Raw genomic sequence first — 20,004 nt, 5'->3', positions numbered from 1 at the left:
GGAACAATGTGTGGATTCCACCCCCACGGGGTTGCCTGATTAAACAAAAAGTAAAAGTTGACGACTAGGGGGAAATGGTGACAGTGGAAATCGGTGCTCAGCAGACCTGAGGCGGGGAAGCACCACTCCACGGGAGATAAAAAGAAAGCGCCAGCTTGTGCAGGTCGCTCCAGCCCAGTCAGCTGAAGCAGGTGTTGTCCGCTGGCTCAGGGAGGGAATGCCCACCTCCCACACAGGCTTGGCGAGAAACGGAGGGTTCCCGCCAGGCTTCACAGCATCGACTCGCTTAAGAACAATAATGAAGAAAACTAAGAAACAACAACCACGGAGTCTAATGAAGCAGGGGAGAAGGATCAGTCAGACAGAAGCTTCAATATGGCCACAGTGGAACCCAAGTCCCACGCCTCTGCAGAGAAAGTGCTTTTCTCAGAATCTGCAGAGCCAGGGTCTTCCTCATTTGAATCTGTTCTTGTCCAGACACTCTCAGTCCAGTGTGAATGAAGGCCCAGCCACATTATCAGCCATTGCTTTTACCACTAATGTCATCTTCCCCTCTCTGTCTCTGTCGCTCTCTGTCCCCTTCATATATACATAGATACCTTTTAATTTAAATATTTTGTCAAATAAAATAACCTGAAGCTTTATTATTGATTCCCACAGAATACAGAAAATAGAAAAAGTTTTGTCTCTTCATTAAGCCACAAGTTTCAGATCCAGTGTTTAAGTTTAGGCCCAGACTGGATTATGGTGGAAATAAATACTAGGTATCGATTGTAGATGATCAACCCCAAATTCGCACTGTTTCAAGATGGAATGTGGGAATTTGATTTTTTTTTTTGACTTTTCTGAGACAGAACAAGCTATCCTACTGCTCACTGTGTAGACCAGGTCTGCCTCAAAGTTGCAGTGATCCTCCTGCCTCGGCCTTGCTGTGCCAAGCCCAGCTAAAATGAGACTTTTGAAAACCCTGTTGTTTGCTGTGATAAGCATTATGGTCAAAAGAACCTTGGAGGAAGAAAGGGTTTTTTGTTTTCATTTTTTGTTTGTTGGTTGTGTGCTTATTTGTTTTGGTTTCGGTTTGGTTTGGTTTACCGGAATCAAGGGAAGCCAGAGCAGGAACTCGAAAGGAACCTGGAGGAAGGAGCTAAAGCAGAGCCCACGGCAAACACTGCTCGCTGACTTGCTTGCCTCGACTTACTCAGCTTGCTTTCTTAGACAACCTGGATCCAACTGCTCATAGAATGGCACTATGCACAGTGGGCTGGTCCCTCCCATGTCAATCATTAATCAAGAAAATGCTGCCATAGGCATGTCCACAGGGCAGTCTCATGGAGGCACGTCTCAACTCTTCAACTGAGGTTTCTTCTTCCCCAGTGGCTAGTTTGTGTCAAGTTGACAAAAGCTAACCACCTCACCAGGAAGGCAGCAAAGAGTTAGTACATTATCACTGCTTCAGAAAAGGTGATAAAAGCCTGTTTCAGCTCTCCTTGAAGGTAAATCCCTCTCACAAGGTTTGATTTAGAATCCCTGGAAAGCACAAGGAAACACAGGATAAGCTGAAGAGGAAATCTTCTCTTGCCATCATTCTTCCTCGGTGTCTTTCACTAGAGATGCCTCAGAAGGAACGAGAACACCATGATTACCACTTTAATCAAGAAGTCTTAAATAAAGAGCATGGCCAGAGTGTTGGTTTTTATGGAATCTCTGAGACTACTAGAACACTAAGGCATGAGCAATTACAGCATGAAAGAAATACAGGATTGGTACAGAGGGCCTTGGGAGTTGCAGGGGGCCCACCGCCTGGGTTCCTAATAAGGTTTGTGTGGCCATAGATGCTTCCTACCTGTGTTTGCTGAGCAGCAAGACAGACTGTGGATGTATTTAGAGGCCACCCATGAAAACTGTCTCCAGAAAAAGCCAGTGTGGAAGGAAGCAACGTGATTACTTCTGTAAGGATCTCTTGGTTCACCAGGTGGGAACCAATCCTGAAGCCTCCCCCACCTGCTGTTGGAAGAGCATTGCCTGCTCTTCCAAAGGTCCTGAGTTCAATTCCCAGCAACCACATGGTGCCTCACACCCATCTGTAATGAGGTCTGGTGCCCTCTTCTGGCCTACAGGCATACACACAAACAGAATACTGTATACATAAAAAATAAATAAATAAATATTTTTAAAAAACTTAAAAATGTATTATTAAAAAAATAAATAAATTGTAAGTGCTAGTGGAACAAGAACAAGATAAGGCTGAGCATACATAACTAATTAAGTCTCCATGCCATGATTTGGGACCTGGTTGGTGGCCTAAAAGAAATCCCGGAAGGAGGTGGGGATCTGGAAGAACTGGGGGAAAGGTGGTGAATACAATCAAAATACACTGTACAAAATTCTCAAAGGAACTAATAAATACATGTAGATGTTTGTAATGGACAAAATACATATATAGCTACTGTGTAGAATTTGGTGTTTTAAATACATGTTCATCGTAGAATGGCTAAATAACCATGTTTTCTATTCAATGCCTAGTAAGATGGTGATGGCCTTTCTATTTGACTTCTCCAATAATCCCTTGATGCCTTCCTGCTTTGCATAATTTATCCTAATTATTCTAAAATGGCAGTACGACGTGATGAGATGAATCATCCCAAAGCCCATGTCTGTTTATCAAGTTGCTCTGCGTCTGACCAATTTAACACCTTTGGTCGTTATGAAAAAGTCTTTAAACCTCAACCAAAGCCCACTTTCAGACAAGACCACAGTACACCCTGCCAGGAAATGTCTCTTCTTAAGAAGGGCTCACATGAAAACCACCACAGAGTCTGCTTTTGTTCAGGGAGCAAAAGAGAGATTGACTTCTAGTATAGAATGAGCTCTGAAAGACAGACTGAAGTGGGGTTCAAGGCCTTCAGATGATTTTGATAAATGACAGCTCATCATTTTGGGCAAACCGTACCTGATTGCCTGTAGTGACATCTTGTAAGTGGTCCAGAAGTGGTCACTAAGACAGTGCTAGGTATGCCATGGAGCCTGGGACAGCGACTGTGGAAGGGTGAAGTCTGGGGCCTCTCTTTGTCTGTTATATTCTGCACACTATGACCACATTTCTCTTCTTTGGACACACACACACACATGAGAATAAGCATCTCACCTACGAGTAGCCTGAGTGGTTCTGAGCTGGGAAATCCACCAAGCTCCTCTTGTTTCTTTCTCCTTATGTAAAGTTTAAAGGCTACAGAACTAGAAAGATGGTGCATAGATGTTAACATGTAAAAGTGTTTCTACATTTCTATATTCTCACCTACAAAAGCATTTCTTTCTTCTGCATCCAGGTTAAGCCAGGAAGACCGTGCTTATGGTTGGAGAGCACTCTCTTGAAATCAAAGGCAGCTAGTCTGCCAACTCTGACCGTCTATCTGAACAATCGCCATACCCCTGCTCCTCTGCTAATAATGGGTGTGTCTTCCTTGTAAGAACCACTCACAGGATCAAAGAGATGAGGGTACCTAGTGTTAAGATGACTAATAATTTCTTGTTTCTTCTTAGACTTAATATTAAAGGTTCCTTGAGTTGAGAAGTCACAACATTGACCGACATGAGATTTCAAAATGATTTGTCTACTTACAATTTGTTCCGAAGCTTCTCTGTCACAGTTGCTCAACTCTGGGGACAAAAGGGCCAGTATATTGGTGCTTACACAATCCAAGGGCGTTACTGTTCTCTGCCTTCTTTAAAATCTCTGCCAAGTCCATCTTATCAAGTGCAAGGTCTTAATCCACAACCCCACCTCAGAAACACATGGACCACCTTCTACCCCAGAGACTCTCCCTCCTATAGTTCAGACTAGAGATGATTGGGAAGATTATGTGGTACTTAGCAAGGTCAGGACTACCTTGGTTCTAAATGGATGTGGTTTACCCAAGGTCACAGTGTCAATCAGAACCTACCCTTGAATGGTCCCCATATCAGCACATATCTTTAAACCATTTAGTAAATAAATATCACTTTCTATTCTAGTAACCCAGTACAAAGAGAAAAAATTCAATAATATTGATATAAAGGAAGAAATTATTCAATCCAGTTAGAATCCTGGGTTTATAAAAGACAGACGTTGTTTGCCATGAATTCTGAATAAATTCGGGAAGGATGAGGTTCTGGGGAATTGAGTGGACTGTATTACACTGTCTCTAAGATCTTACTATTCAGAGTTTGATCGTCAACAAATAGGATCTGCATCACCTGGAAGCTTACTAGAAATGCAGAGTCTCAGGCCCCATCAACGTTCTCCTGAGTCTGAAGATGCTTTTCAGTGACATCCCCAGGTGAAATGTCTGAGGGTCATTGCCTTGGAACACCCCCCACACCTAGAACACAAGTTCATTGCTATCACATTGTGTACAAGAAAAAAGTGGTGAGTAGATAAGCAAGAAAGCCCCTTTAGACTTCCCCTTTCCTAAAGACCAAGGATCTGATATCATGAGTGACAAAAAGAAATGTGATCAAGAAAGTTTTAGTTTAATGTACCAGATTACTTAAAAATGCAGAAACACAACTCTGGTCTGAAAGAAACGAATGGTCACTTCCTGATACTGTATGAAATTGTAAACATTCAAAGGGCAGCATTTAAAATTATCTGGACATGTGTTCTAATGCTGCCATGAAACACAATGACCAAAAGCAAGTTAGAAAGGAAAAGGGTTGTTTTGCTTACACTTCCACATCACTGTTCATCACTGAAGAAAGTCAGGACAGGAACTCAAGCAGGGCGAGAACCCAGAGGGAGGAACTGATTTAGAGGCCACTGAGGGCTGCTTCTTACTGATTTGCTAACCATGGCTTGTTCAGCCTGTTTTCTCATAGAACCCAGGACCAACAACCAAAGGATGACACCACCCACAATAGGCTGGGCCCCTCACCCATCAATCACTGATTAAGAAAACGCCCTGCAGCTGGATCTCATTGAGGCATTGTCTCAGTTGTAGTTTCTTCCTTTCAGACAACTCCAGCGTAAGTCAACTTAAGATTCCGCAGAAGAGTATATTTAACGGCACAGAATCTAAGATCCTGACTTCTAAGCTTGTCTTTATGGTGTTAGACGTGTTTCCTGGGCCAGTTTGCTTGGTTTCTGTTGTGTTTCAATGTCCTCTTCCATGCAACAGACATAATAATAATGACAACAGATCTTACGTGTAAGACCAAATAAGGCAATACTTATTAAGAAAAGAGCATAGTGTCACAGTAAACAATAAATGTCACTGCTTCAGCTAATGTTGAAATAATATTTAGTGACAGCATGTAAATGGCGAAGAACATTTTAATGGAATATGAAGAACCTACCTAGATGAGCTGGCCAATACAGACCCTTAGAAAGGAGGGCTTTCCACAGACACCTAGAGAGTAGGGGTCACAGGACAATTGATAGGGTCAAGTGTATGAATGGAAACTCCAGGTGAGTGAGGACCATGCAAATCTTCATAGTCCAGAAGTTGGTGAATATTTTGCATATTCATAATCAATTGCAAGCCACTGAATTCTTTTAGACAACAAAATGGATTAAGCAGAAATCTTTGTTAGGGCTCCCAGCGGGGAAAAGTCTGGGGAAAACCCCTGGGACACATAAAGATAAATCTATCATCAAAACTGTCATATGAATAGTCTGACTTGAGGCATATTGCCAGAGTGGAGCAATTCTCCATATCCTGCTACCCTGCGTCGGCTCCTAAGAACCTCCCCATTCTACTCTGCTAGAAGCTGTTGTATGCCAGCTTCTCACCGGCTTCGGAGCTTTCGTGCCTGGTTTGCCTGACCTCACAGAGCACTGGTTATCTCCCTCTGTGATAGAGAGCCTCTGCTTCATGCAATCACTACTGGCTGTGCAGCTTTCTTCTCACTTCTTTGCAGCTAAATCTACCCTTTACATGTCTGCAACCTAAGCACTACCAAAAGACCAGCTCACGGTACGCACTCAGCAGATCTTATCTTGAATGGCAGAACCAATGTTTACTCATCATTTCTTTTCCTACTGCAAAGAGGGTGTACCTAATTCCATATTCTCATGGCAGTGAGCAACCCTGAGGCTTGCTTCTTATTTTTCTTCAAGATATTATTTCTTTTAGTGATAGTCCTCAGAATAATAAAGAAGGAAGGAAAGAGGGAAGGAACACAGGAAGCATTTTGCTAATCAATGTGTGTGTGTGTGGGGGGGGGGTTCTTACTTGATAGCATTTTAATTACTTTGTTATTTTACTTTAGCCCAAGCTTATTACCATAGAAACCACGGATGACTTTTATACAGCACCAGTGTTTTGGAGGTTATTTTGCTTAGTTTGGGTTCCCACAGCCCTATGTAGTTCTTTTTATCTTACTTAGAGAGAGGAAACTAACATACAGGAAGAGCTGGCCACACAATGAGTCAGTGATCAGCAGGCTTCCTGTGAGTGAGGTCTCTGCGACTCTGAGGTGGCCACACCCACACTTGACATCACCCTTACCTTCCCACACTTGCCTCTGCAAACCCTCCAGGGTTCAACTTGATTTCTTCCCTTTTCTTGTCAGATGATCCCATGTCCTGCCACCTGCAGGAAACCACGCCATTTTATCCTAGAACACTAACAGGACAAAACCTCTCATCCTGTCTACTTCAGGGTCCTCTCAGATCCATTCGCCTCACTATTGCCACTTTCTCCTTCTGCCCCCCCCCCCCGCCCCATCCCCATGAAGTCCCTCACCCATGTTCTTTGGAACAAAAACAAAACAAACAAAAAGCAGTTATTTAATCTTGCGCATTAAAGTAATCTTCCACACTATTAATAACATCTGATCTAGTGATTGTTTTGATGAAAAGTTTAGAAAAGAAAAGGGGGTTTCAAATACCCCTTCAGTATTCAGTCACCAGACAAGTGTATCTGCTTGGCTGGGCCCACCATGCTGGTGTGGTCATTGGAAAATCAGTTCTCATCTCTACACAAACTTGTCTTCAACCTCAGAAGATGGGACAGAAGACATGAACACAATTCCTTGCTGGGGGTTATCCGGATTTGGGTACCTAAAGCTTAAACAACCCAGGCAGCAACTTTCAGAAAACAATGAACACAAAAGTAATTTTACAAAAGTAAAAATTACATATCAAAGCATGCATTAGAGTCAGAACAGAAATGATTCCAAATTATGCTTTTAAAACAAAGCTGACTGTCGTACAAACGCCACTAAATGCAGAACCAGAAGTAAAGAACTCCAGAGTTTCTTTCCCAGCTCACAGTGACTGCATTCTAGACTTCCTCTCTCTTCATTTCCTGTCTATGTTTTTGGAAACCTTACCTGTCCTCATCTCCCATTTCCTTGCCACAGAATCACTTTCTAATCATAAGTGTTTAGTCTCCATCTGCATCCTCTTACTGAAACTGTCTCCTATCGACCCAGTGGTTTCTACTCACTTCTCAGCCTCCTGATCTCTCATTAGTCCCAGACATTAATAACCACACGTTCCTTCACAGAATTCTGCCAATCATTTGCATGAAAGGGGCTATATTGCCACAATTCTCTAGCTCTATAAGCTAATCTTTCTCTTTCACTGGCTTTAAAACTCCATCATCTGGCAGGGCTGACACAAGCCAAGGTTCAGTCCTCAGCCTCCAAAATTTTCCAGTCCATATTCCCCATCATCTCTCAAAACTTCAAAATCTCAGGTAAGCCCTAACCGTGTATAATACATACCATAATCATGTATCTTACATCTCCCTCATGTGTCAGTCGTGCCAAGTGGACACCATATGAAAACACCTTGACTTCAACTCCAGAGTGCTCAAAGCCAGACTAACTGCATCAATTTCCAAACTGGAAGATGCTATTTCTAAAGCCAAAGGTGTCTGCTTCCTCATAATCCTCTGTCTACTAGGGCTCCCCTGTTCTGTTGCAGGTTTCAGCCAAGTCACAGCCTCAGAGTAAGAAATAGCATTGCCTTTATTCTGTCTTCCTTCCCTGCATTAAACAATTCATTTCAGTTTGTTCCTCTAGAAAAGATGCTTCTCTAAAGGTTACCTAGATCAACCCATGGAATGAGGTTTAATTTAAATTAAGTTGTTCTGTCCCATCTAGACAGGAAGCAGAGGGTCCAGGCCCCATCAAGATAAAGTATATTTGTGATCCATGGTATGACTGTAGTTCTGGCACATAAAAACTGTGGCAATTAAAATGGAAAGTAAACATTTATGACTTTGTGAGGAAGAAAGACAGGAAAGAGGGAAGGAAGGAAAGAAGAGAGGAAGGAAGGAAGGGAGGGAGAGATGGAGGGGGAGGGGAGGGAAGGAAGGAAGGAAGGAAGGAAGGAAGGAAGGAAGGAAGGAAGGAAGAAGGCAGAGACTGAGGACATGACTTTGTCAACAAAGTGTTTGCTATATAATCATGAGGACCTAAGTTCATCCCACAGCACTGCCGAGTGTAGCAGTGCACATTGTACTCCACATTGGCAAGCTCCAGATTCAATAAGAGACTCTGTCTCAAAATACAAGATGGATAACAAATAAGGGAGATGACCAGTGTCAAACGTCTGGCCTGTGCAGGTGTGTAAACAAGCATTCACACTCTGACACGTGTATATACAGAGAGAGAGAGAGAGAGAGAGAGAGAGAGAGAGAGAGAGAGAGAAAGAAATAAAAGAAAGGAAGAGAAATACAGGGGAAAGGAAGACAGGGAGGGAAAGAGGAAGGAAGGAAAGGGAGAGAGGAAAACCTTTACAGTTCTGGAACATTAACATAAAACAAGAACCTCCAATCTTGTGAAATAAAATGAGCTTTTCAATATTAAAAAAAATACATTATTGCTGGAAGCAAAGACCTATATTTGGTTATAGTCAAGCCATTTTATTTCACAAATTAAGATATTCACCTCTGTAGGGCAAGTTCCGGGCCCAGGAAATAACCCTTATCTTCCCCTGTGAGTCAAGTAGGCCTGCGGACCTGCAGGCTCCAGAAGTAATTCGCATTTCCCCTGTTAATAAACATTTACAGACCTCAGCATTTCCTTATCTCTTCCTATCAGCTCAGGATGTCTCCAGACCTGCCATTCCAGCTTTCTACCCACACCCCTGCCATTTTTGCTAAATAATGCTCCAGAGAAAAATAAAATTTGCAGCTTGATCAAAATACAGACTTGCTGTCCATGTCTCGTGTCTCTTGTCCCCCCCATTCCTCTCCTTCAGTGTCCGGCTCCTGATTCGTGTCCTGCTGGTCAGGACATATTATTTTGATTTAATATTGAGAAAAGATTAATAAAAATGGACAAATTAATCTCCAGGGGAGATATTAAGTGGTTTCTAATAATGACTGATTTATGAGTCTACAGAGCTTTTGTTGTAGAGATAGAATTCAGTCAAAAGCTAGAGTAGAAAGTCAAGAGAAGTGGGAACTACTTTCCTTCAAATCCAGAATAGCAAATTTTACTCTGAATCAGAAATGATGTAATTTTTTTTAACTAGGTTTAGACAATCCACAGTCTGTGTGACTAACTTAGTTTTAAATAATTCAGTAGTACAGGCAGAGGGTTCTTATTGTGTCTACATCCTGATTTACATTTTAAAGCTGGTAATACCCATCACTGAATATCTACCATCACTACTGAGAGTCAAGCATGTCAAACAGAAGTCACCAAACTACTAAGAATTGGGCATGTCCAATAGAAGCCACCACCGCTGCTGATAGTCAAACATGTTCAACAGAAAGATGGTTGATATGTCAATATCACCTGTGGTTCTGTCTCCAGTACGTTATCCATCTTTACTTCATCATCATCATCATCTGATTTTGAGATCTGTATATACAATTCTCTACTATATGATTTCATGTGTATATCCTTCAGCTTTAAAAGTTGCCACCCTATTAATGTTTCACAAACTTCTCAAAAAGCAGTGATGAAAAACATTGATTCTCCAGCTCACGAACAGCAGGCTGACTGCAGTTCATCTGGGTTGGACTTGCTTGGGAAGCTCTGTTCTAGGCTGTGAGAGAAGTTCAGATCTCTGTGTGCACATGGGTTATGGAGCCCAGATTGAAGGGATGTATTCTTCTTGTGGTGGAAGTTCCCCAAGAAGAAATATGCAGTGCCTCTTTAAAGGAAAGAAAGAAAGAAAGAAAGAAGGAAAGAAAGAAGGAAGGAGGGAAGGAAGGAAGGAAAGAAAGAAAGAAAGAAAGAAAGAAAGAAAGAAAGAAAGAAAGAAAGAAAGAGGGAAAGAAAGAAAACCTAACCAAATTTCCATTACTTCCCAGTAGGCAAGCAGAGTCATTCAAACACATCAAAGGCTCAAGAAAATGATTCTAATGGAAGAAAATACTTGCTGAGTGATAGTTTTGTCTCAAACTCGGCCTCTTAAATCTCTTCTCCTCTCATTTTTTCTTTTATTTAATGACTGGCACAATCGCCCATTCAGTAAGAAAGTTTCAGCTTCAGACATCGGCTTACCTGTAGCAACTACTTAATTGCTAAATATTACCAAATGTCAGTCCTAAATTTTCAACTACCCGGACTTCAGTGATGGAAAGAAACATATTTTTCTGCCTCTTCTTCCTACCATCCCAGTCTACTGCTAGCCATTACATCATTCTAAAATGAGAATCTTAGAGTAATCGAGTATGGCTAGATGATGATAAAGGGATCTTGACCAAATTTGAAACAATAAGCAGAATAAATAACAAATTTGCAGAATATTTGTGTCAAGTAAAGCTCATCAATGGTTGGAACCATTAGTTCAGAGGTTCTCAGCCTTGGTACTACTGATATTTCTTACTCTTGAGATTTTATTGTCTTTCTTCTCTAGAAGTAGACATTTTCCCATATTGGATAAGAAAATCCGATCATCAACCTTTCCAAATCAATCATACTTGTGCTTAGCTTGATTATTGGACTCCATTGAGACTTAGACTACTGATAGTCCAGAAACACAAGTTCTTAATTCAAAATTAATATGTTGCCACATGGTCACTAAGAATATGATTCTCTTCATCATTGAGGAAGTAAAAGTGCATTGAATACTACTATAGACCAGGTGTTGGAGGTTCAGGATACAGACCTGAAAAGAAAGAGTTTCATCCTAGCTGTTCATAGTCTAATAGAATCACACGTTGGAAAATGTTTCTAGAATAGCCCTTCCCTAAGGTGGAACCATCTCAGTTCATTGTGCCAGGGCAAGGGAATATACGGGTGAATAGAAGGGAAAGGAAGATGTTTTAAGTAAATGTTACATCACTGGGGCCTGTGCAAAACCCTTCATGAGTCGTCCTGTTGCTACAGTGCTTGCAGCTCTTCCACAAATACCCTGTGCTCTAGCTGCGTGTATCTTGTATCAAGAAATGTGTGGTGGTGGTGGTGGCGGGGGGGATGGCCACCACATGACACGGAGAGTTTTTAGAGGTCAAAGAGCAACTTTTAGGCATCCCTTCTTGACTTTTCTACCTTGAAGAAGGGCCTCTTGCTTTTGCCAGACTAGTTTTCCCTGCCTGACTGGTTTTCCCTGAGAGACCTTCCTCCTTGCTCACTAAGGCTGACTTAAGGGCCTCTTCTTGGTCTTCCTATGATATTTTGTGTTTTTTCCACCCATAGCATTTGTCCCTTGGAATTTTGGATGTGTTTGATATCACCAGTCTACCATTAGCGTGCGATCTCAGGGATTATATGAAGCCAGGCTAGCTTGCAGCAGCTGCTTTGGTGCGATGGTGTAAGGGAAGAAGGGAAGAAGGAAAGGACCGGAAGTCCTGCCTGCTCTCCCCTGACCTCCCACCACCCACACCAAAGCCTCTGGGGATCTGGCAAGCCCAGCACAGCTGCTCAGCAGAGTGGAAAAGTTAAAGGACTGATTTGAAGACAAAAGGGAGTAAGAAATAAGGATTGCTGAGCCCCTCCTACTGGGCCCAACACCTTACCTAAGAGTTAACGTTTTGTTACACATTTCTAACCTCGGCTATCCAAAAGTCCGAGCTCCTGAAGAAGCAGGCTTAAATGGTTTGAGGTCACAGATATGAAAGTCATGCCCAAGAAAATAAGAAAATTCAGTCATTTAAGGCTTGAATATTTTTAATAAAAGGTTCCTGTAAAGTGACCGTATATAAAATTGTACATTTTTTATGGGTTCCCTGGGTGTGTGGATAAGTGAGTCTGATTCTAATACCTTCTCTTGATCTTTTTTTTTTCTGCTGGTTTGTCTTGCCCAACTTCGATGTGACAATTTTGGTTTTATCTTATATTTTATCTTGTTGTATTTTTAAATGAATAAATGAATAAAAACTTAACCACTAGAGCAAAGGTTAAGGTTGACAACTGGACTGTCACTTACACCCTCTGGGAAAGGAAGAATCAATTTTCTCCAAACAAAAGTTACCAGAGCTGTTAGAGCCAGTAGTACAGTCTTCAGGAGGTCCAGAGGCCAGACAGACCAGACATCAGCGTCAAGGGGAGCCAAGACTAAGACAATGCTATCATGTCAAAGCAGCAAAAGCACCAAGATGGTGCTGCTGTGTTCAGTTCTGGCTTCTGAAAATCCCATTCTCTCCCTCCACCACACTGCACCAACACGGATTTTAAAGGCATTGTGGAGCCAAAACACAGAAGAAAAAAAAGTTATAATTATAAAATGAGGTAAGCTATAGAAGGCAGAAAGAGGTGTGCTTTCAAGACTTATACATTTCTACATGGAAAAAATTAACAGGCAGATGACATATTTGGAGGAAATATCTGTCACACACAACTGATGTTATATGCTATATTAACACACACAAAAAATCATGCACCATTGAAGAAAACACAACAGCCTAATTTTAAAGGATAAAATTATATTGGATAGCCGGGCGGTGGTGGCACACGCCTTTAATCCCAGCACTCGGGAGGCAGAGGCAGGCGGATCTCTGGGAGTTCGAGGCCAGCCTGGTCTACAAGAGCTAGTTCCAGGACAGGCTCCAAAGCCACAGAGAAACCCTGTCTCGAAAAACCAAAAAAAAAAAAAATTATATTGGATAATTCACTGGCAAAATACCAACATCCCAAGTATTTTTTAAATGTAAATTGTAATAAGGAAACAGTATGAAGTGATACATTTTAAGTAACAGTTTGACTAACTCATCAGACGTTGTAGTAACAGTATGTGTTTAGATCTTTTAATTCTTTCTTTCCTAAGGGAAGAGTAGCAGAAATATTGACACATAAACATAGTCACTGTAAACCTTTTTGAAAGAATAAAAATTTGAGAGCAACCTAAGTACCTTTAGGCGGACTGTGTGCACTAAGATGAAGGAAGCTCTGCTTATGTGCAGAGAAGATATTCTTATTGTTTTTATTTTTTATTGAGGCACTTAATCTTAGCACCAGAATAAAAACAGCTGTGGATCTAATTGGAGAAACAGACAAATAGAAAAATAAGTCTAGGAAATAATTATGGTAAGTGCTATAAAGGAAACAGAGAACGGGTGGGCGTGATCCTTGATTCATCTCTTTCCAATGCACTCAATACCAAATCATCAGACCTGAAAGCTCTGCTATCAAAATATGTAGCAACCTTTTCCACTTCTCCATTCCCGTTCGCTGACTCTTTCCTGCAGCTTCCCTCAGTCCTGTCGATAAAGCTGGAACTATTGATCCCAGCTTCCAAAGCACTGCCCGGTTGTCACCCTGCTTACTTCTCCAGCATCCATATCTTGCCATCCCCAGGAGTCCAGCCACATGGTTCTTCGTTCTATCCATCCTACATATGAAGTACACTCCTGTTTTAGATCCATCACCTAGCGGCTTTCAGTAAGAAGAGAGGAGAAAGACCCATCCAGTGGGGAATCTGGAAATCAGCCCAGATGTTTGATAGCACAATGACAGGTAGATTAAACCTGTCATTAAGAAAGCTCCCGAAAGCACACTGCCATGTACTGTACAATCCCCTGCCGTCGTGGGTTGTTTGATCCAAAATGCCCAAAGCCAGCCTACAGAAGACTATTTCTGCTCTATATGATGCTCTCTACCCAGTGGTTGTATTATCATTTTATTTCATGTATGCTATCTTATAATATTATTATTATGATAGTGCTAGGGATGAAACCCAGTGACTCTCACAGGTATTATAGTCCTAAACTACAACTTCATCTCTGCATTGTTCTTTTTCATTGATACTCTATTTACTATAATCACTAGCATATATTGAATATATAAAGTAAGGGGTTTCATGAAGGCATTTCCATACATTCATATAACATATTTTGACTGTATTCACATACAGGCTTACTACTTTCTTCCTCAGAGACTCCTCTCTTTAGTGTCATTATCTAGTCTCTTATTTATTTTAATCAAAATGGAATTTATCATTGCCTGGTAATTTCTAAGTTTGTGTGCTTATTTTCTTGTTTCTCTCTCTCTCTCTTACCACATTTAGGATTAAGTTTAATAAGAATGAACCAAAATTTGTGGGTGTACTTAGTAATAATAGGGTTTGTCTAGCAAGTGCACAGTCCTGGGTTTGCTCTCGAGGACCCAAAATAAAAATTAATACAAGAATAATCAACATCACTTTTTTGTTCACCATTCTACCCTGCAAACAAACATGCTTGATTCCTAGCATGTACTTAACAAGTGGTTGTTAAATAATTGAATATTGTTAATTATAATGAGGCTATATGGCAAACTGATACATGGGTAAGTCTTTAAATTTGAAAAGCCTATTTTTGAGTTCCAACTCTGCTGCTCTGTGACCTATGACAAGTTACTTAATTTCTGCAAATGTCTAGCGGCTTTCTCACAAGCTGCAGTCAGTAATGCCTGGCTAAGGTGGCTGTTATGAGGACGACCTAACCTAAATATAGGCATTTTATATAACTCTCATTCAAAGAGAGGCAATGCATTCTTACCATGTGCAAAATCCTTGCTTTGAGAGCAACAAAAGTCTTATAGTAAATGTTCTATCACTTTTCAGTTAAAGGTCATATTTACCCATTCAGTGAACCACAAATAAACTTGACTATAAGGCAGAGAGGGCATTCCTAAGCAAATGCGAATCCAGTATGCGCTCACCTCCACTCCTGCTACATTCCCTGCTAGAGAAGAAGCAATCTTCACATTCACTGGACAGGTTGGAAAAGCTGGCTGGCCAGCCTAATCAGCAACAACAGGACCCCCAAACACAACTCTAAAGGAACTCTGAGCAGACTCCATCCTTGTTGGTTTCTTCTCGTCATCACCCTTCCCAGACCCCTGCAGAAGCCTTCCGAATTTCTTAGAAACCAGAATACAGCCACCTAAATGATGCAAAGAGGATGCTGAGGTTGAGATAATTCTTCCATTAGAGCTCACACTTCAGAGTTCTGTTTAACACCTCTGTGTCTCTTTCTCACCAGCTAGTTAAAGGGTGTTGTCTCTTCTCAATGAATCTAAAGTCTCTTCAGTCTAGACTTTAATATTTTTGGTGAAGGTCTAGGAATCTTAATTCATTTATTTAAGGCCACAAAAAGTCTGTTTGTAGCTCCATGAAATTTTCATGAACCTTCTCTTTCAATGATTGACAACTTCTAGAACTTTCCCTTCCAAAAAAAATGTATACATATTTTTTTGCTACAGATTAGAAGTAGAGTAAGAACAGTGTTGGGTTGGAACAGGATGGTGTGTGAAATCAAAAAGAAATGAACACAAAAGATCCATCCATGCTCATAGGAGCCTTGGCAACTCCAACAAATGACTGTTGTCTCATTTGCGATGGTTCTTGTCTTGCCTGCCTTACATATTCGAACACTTTAAAAGGTGATAGCATCGAGGGTGTCTCTTACCAAAACTTCACATGGGCTTTGAAGTGGTTCACCCACAGAAAGTGGGGCCATAACATAAGAATGAAGAGGTTCTGGTCCCTTTATGACGAGCTGTACTGTAGGAGGGGGATTTCCTTGGCAGCTCTCATCTCCTGATGTGATCCCAGGCTTAATGAAGAGGGCAGCTACCATCAAGGATAGTACTAAGCAAGAGTTATAAAATAATTTTTAAAGACTATGGTTAATATAAAATTGTATTCTTTTACTTTCATACCTCAGAAAATGATATTTTCCTATCTGCTGCTCATCCAGGTAATTTTTACAGCTGATGAGGTATTTCTATATGGGTCTTTTGAAAAAATCAAAGAGAAAGAAATCTAAAGTTTCTTTGTGTATGTGTGTATAAATACATGGTGTGTGTATGTGACGTGTGTAGGCACATATGTCACAGTACACGTGTGGAGGTCAGAAGAGAACTTTGTGGAGCCAGTTTTCTCTTCACACCTTTGCACAATTTCGGGGGATTAACCTCAGGTCACTAGCTGTATAAGGGAAGTACCTTTGCCTGCAGAACCTTCTCACCTGCCCAGAAAGTTATCTACTCATGAAGAAAGCTATTAAGGACTACGGCGGTGACACTGGTCTCCCACCAGTAGTCTTTCCAAGTCATGAAGTGATTTCCTCTTGTTGGGCATCAACAGTGTTTCTATGGAGGACTAAGAAAGTGGTGGAATGCACAGACCTGCACGGGGTGAAGCAGGAGTTCTAGCACTGAGGGAGGGGAGTGGACATGGACACCCACCTCTAACCTAGAAGCTAACTGTAACTGATACCCACAGACAAAAGAAAAATCGACTTTCTCCAATGGAGTCTTACATAAAACACATGTCAGGGCAGGCCCCATGCCCAGGAGCAGTCGGACATCAAACAGACTCAATGGTATTGGTGTGGGCTTTTTATTCCTATTTCTTTGTGTGAGCATTTTTGGTCTTATTAGTCATTTACTCATTTATTTTGATGTCTGCTTTGATGGGGCGGTGTGTGTGTGTGTGTGTGTGTGAGAGAGAGAGAGAGAGAGAGAGAGAGAGAGAGAGAGAGAGAGAGAGAGCATCGGTTTTGTATTTGTTTGCTTATTTGTTTTAGAGAGGGGTAACATAAAGTTGGGTGGGTAAGGAGATATTGAGGATCTGGGAAGAATTCAGGAAGAAAAACATAATCAAAATATATTGTATGAAAAAGTCTTTTCAAATAAAAAATAGTCTTGGCTGAAGCACACACACACACACAAGAACAGGAATCTCACAGTGTTCATGGGATTTACTTAAAGTCACACACATAGTCAAGTAGCAGAGTCTGGACACAACCCATGCCTTCTCACCCTGAGTTCAATCTCTTCCTTTCTTACCTTGAGACAAACGAATTGCTACTGACAGCAGAGTGGCTGTTCTGAGAGTTCAGATGGAAGCAGGGAATACATAACTCTTAGGAAGAAGCTAGAGAAAAACTAAGAACAACTCTAAGACCCTGTGATCTCTATCTATAGGGTTACTCTAACTCTGTTTTCTAATGCTACAATATAGTGTCACAGGTCGAGTAGTTTATAAGATGAAGAATGTGGTTGTAAAGGCTGGGAAGGCCATGGGCATAAGTTGGGCATAACTATGAGCAGGACATAGTGGTGGCATCTGACGACAGTCTCTGTGCTCTTCTGTAACCTGGCAGAAAGTAAAAGGACAAGAGCACATTATTTAAAAAAGGGAAACGAAAACATAGTGGACCGATTATCAGTCTAGTGCTGCAAAAAGTAAAATAAATAAATCCATTCATGAGGGCTCTGCTTTCATAGCCTAGCAACCTCTTAGTAGGTAAGTCCTACATCCCCAAGCCACCACTTCAAGAATCAACATATGAGTCTATATTACACTAGGATAAAACCTAAAAACTTTCTATCTTAATGTTCTGCACATGCAACTTTTCTGCTTGTGGTGCTCTGCCCTAGATATCCGTGTGCCTTGTTTACCCTATTTCCAATAACCATTTTTCTATCACTCTGCCACCTTACCCAATTTTCTTCACAACACTTACCATCACATGACATTAAATATTTGTGTGCTTTCTCCTTGAAAACAGGAACTCATATAACCCAAACTAACCTCATCCTGCAATCCTCCTACCTCGGTCTCCTAAGTATATGAATAACAGGTATGTAGCTATACATTTTTTATTGTTTTTTTTTCTTGCCTGTTTTCCACTTTGTCATTAAAATAAACCCCATAAAGGGTTTGATTATTGCATCCTCTAGGAAATTTTCTCCTATATGGTTGGCATTCAAAAAACAAAAAAAGGACTCTTGCTAACTTCCAGGCAAGATGCATCCACTTGTACTATAGTGGCACTTTCATTACAGATGTAACAAACAACTCTTCAACTGGATTTGAGACTTGCTCTATAGGAGGGAAGCCATTCTAGTAATATAAATCTGGTTAAAAAACAAATAAGCAGACAAAAAACCTTACTGGGGGTTTTATAGACCCTAGCAGGGGAAGTTGGATATTATGGTTTAAACTAAACTTTCATAGCAGAAATCTGTCTTATAAATATTTATAACATACCCATAGACAAATGTGGCTTTTATCCTTAATCAGAGAAGCTTCTTTTCTCAGTGAATGGTAGTGAGTGAAGAGGCTCACTGTATACGAAGTGCTGGGAACAAGTGATGAATGACTGCTCAATTCTAAACAGGACATTTATACCATACTCATAAGACTCAGAGAATATTATGAAAGAGGGCTAGAAAGAGTGTCAGGGCCAGAAGATCGAGAGAGGGGCTGCAGAATGCTATCATCTGGGTAAGACATAGCAATTGTACCATAGACTCACGATACCTGCATATGTTTGCGTTGGAACTGCACAAGACTAGGCTTATCAACAAAAGTCAAACACAGATAAAGGAGTGTTTCATACGTCCCTGTCCCTCCCTGATGAACTGTTCACTACTGATAGATGCATGGAGAGAGGTAGTAATTGCCTTCAGTTGTATTTTCACTGATGACCCCACCAAACTCAAATAGATCAACTCTAATTGTTCACGTAGCTGGCCTGGGTTAAACTAAATGAATCACAAAACAAAACTGAAAATCTTAGAATGGGACTGATAAGGGGTAAGGGAGATTGAAAGGAATTAATAAAGAGTATAGGGAGAAAGTAATCAGCTTACATTATATACAGGCATGAAATTGTCAAAGGATAAAATCAGTCAATAAAAACAAGCAAAAATGTCATATACTTACTTTAAATACCAGAATTTTGAGTGTCTGCTTGAGGAGGTATTTGTGAGTTTGGAAATGGTGACATCTAATACTCAATTTTACATGTAGCTTATACTATGTGTATCATACATAACTCTATCTTCCTGCATTACTGTAAATCTTCTCTAAGCTTTGTCTACATTCGTTGTTGTAGGGATGCCTTGAAAGCTATAAAGTACTTTACTGTGGGAGTGGCAAGTGTCCCAGGAGAGCATCCATAGCTAGAACTCATGGGAGCCCGGAAACCTGCTACAATGGGGATCTCCCTTGACAGTCTTAGAAAATGTGAAGATTAGAGCTCCTATAGAATGTGAGCATGAGGTTCATGTCTGTCCTTCTATAGAATTAGAAGAAAGGGTGACCCCACAGCTTTGAGGAAACCTCTGAGTGGAACAGGATGGAAGTTGCATTGCCTTATTCTGAAGATGCATTTTCAGGAGTATGGAGAACTGTGTCACAGTTTGGCAGATCTGGGGGCAGAGGTGAGCAGGTCACCATTGAGATGACACTCTGCTACCTTCTAAGTGAACTGCAAGGAACAAGATGCCTGCTTAACCACCTACGTGGCCAAGTCTGATGGGTTTCCAGTTGAATCCTAAAGGTCCCTGGCACTACCAAAGGCTTCATCACCTCTCAGCTGGGCTCACTGCTGAGTACAAACACCGTAAGTGATGTGTTCTGCCTCTCGTTTCTAGATCACATTAGGTAAAGGAGCCCATAAAGTAGAACTTCTACCCAGGCACCTATAAATATATATAATTTAACACATGGCCTCTGCACTTTTTTCAATAAAGGCCGGGGCATGTCTAAGGCTTAACCCATAAAGGCAAGCATCTAGTTTGGTTTAAGGGGGCCAGGCATTCCCCTCCATTTCCCTCTTCTGAAAGAGGCTCAGAACAGACACCCTTCTGATGATGGCCACAGGAGACCTCTTTCCTGTTAAG

Source organism: Chionomys nivalis, chromosome 5 (assembly GCF_950005125.1).
Source record: "Chionomys nivalis chromosome 5, mChiNiv1.1, whole genome shotgun sequence".
In the NCBI taxonomy this organism is placed as follows: domain Eukaryota; kingdom Metazoa; phylum Chordata; class Mammalia; order Rodentia; family Cricetidae; genus Chionomys; species Chionomys nivalis.
Note: the sequence above shows the minus strand (reverse complement) of the source record.